The following is a 1142-nucleotide window of genomic DNA, read 5'->3' on the forward strand; positions in this document are numbered from 1 at the left end:
CGCTCCCGGCAAGGAGCGTCATTCAAGACGACCCGACGCGAATCGACTCGCGGAAATAGGCGAGTTCCACTCTTTTACCTTAGTTTTTGAACACCAATCTTTCCACAGAATTTATGCGAAGATAATTCTTGTAAAAGGAGTGTGTGTTTGATGAAAAAAAATTGAACGGAAAAGAAACTCAATACATCGGAGGAAACGACCGATCGCGAGCACTCGGGAAAAATTGGAAAAATCTTTGCAAAAAAATTTTCAGAAATTTTTTGCGAATTTCGCGGAAATCGATGCCCATTTTCGCGATATTTTTCGAGAAAATGGAAAATATAAACAATGGAGAAATCTGGTTTTCCATCTTGTGCAATTGAAAGCGCCACTTTTTTACAGCCTTTTCGATTCCTATTCTCCGATTTGAAGAAAACCCTAATTTGTTTATATTTGAAGAAACCCTAATTTATGTATTTATTTATTTATAAGGAAAGCGTATTTTTACTAATGACGATTAATGCAAAGTAAGTGAACAGCACACGATTTTAAATCTCTACCACACAGGAAGTGAAGTGAAGAGGAAGCCCGTTTTTCGAAAAACTGTCGACCACTGAATACTGGCGAAAAGGGCCCTTTATTACCGTCCTGGATGCCCCCCTCCATTTTCGGAATGTTTGAAAATTGCGCCCGACCTTTCCCGGGAAGCGGGGAGAGAGCTTGCAATACGTCTCGTGTGTCGCTCACAGAGATGGCACGACCTAGCGAAGGACTCCGCGTTGCAATTTACTGTCTCGCCTCCGGACTCCGGGGACGCAATTGCTCCGGCCGTCCTGCCCCCCGCGCCCCCCCAAAACTTTTCTTGCTGCAGGAAAACAAGGAAGCCTTCGGAAACACCCCCGCAGGATCCTACGCGAATTCTCCCCGACCAATGCCACCCCGCGGCGCCTACGCCAATCCTGCGCCCTCCGCCCCAAGTGCTCCGGGGTCGTCCCTACACATGTAAATATTGCAGAAAAGGGCTCCCTTATCGCTTCTCGGCCTTATGGCTAAGATCAAAGTGTAGTATCTGTTCTTATCAGCTTAATCCCCTTAACTTTCTTCTTTTTCGCCCGCCAAATTCAAATTTTTAAATGAACAGATCTACCGCTTTTGGACCTTTC

General features: G+C 45.4%; 1 pseudogene; it reads left to right on the forward strand.

The window, feature by feature from the left end:
• Positions 1-1008: 1008 nt before the first annotated feature.
• Positions 1009-1142, forward strand: LOC139693188 (U2 spliceosomal RNA; annotated as a pseudogene).

Source organism: Hetaerina americana, unplaced genomic scaffold, assembly GCF_022747635.1.
Source record: "Hetaerina americana unplaced genomic scaffold, ioHetAmer1.1.p SCAF_447, whole genome shotgun sequence".
NCBI classification, from domain to species: domain Eukaryota; kingdom Metazoa; phylum Arthropoda; class Insecta; order Odonata; family Calopterygidae; genus Hetaerina; species Hetaerina americana.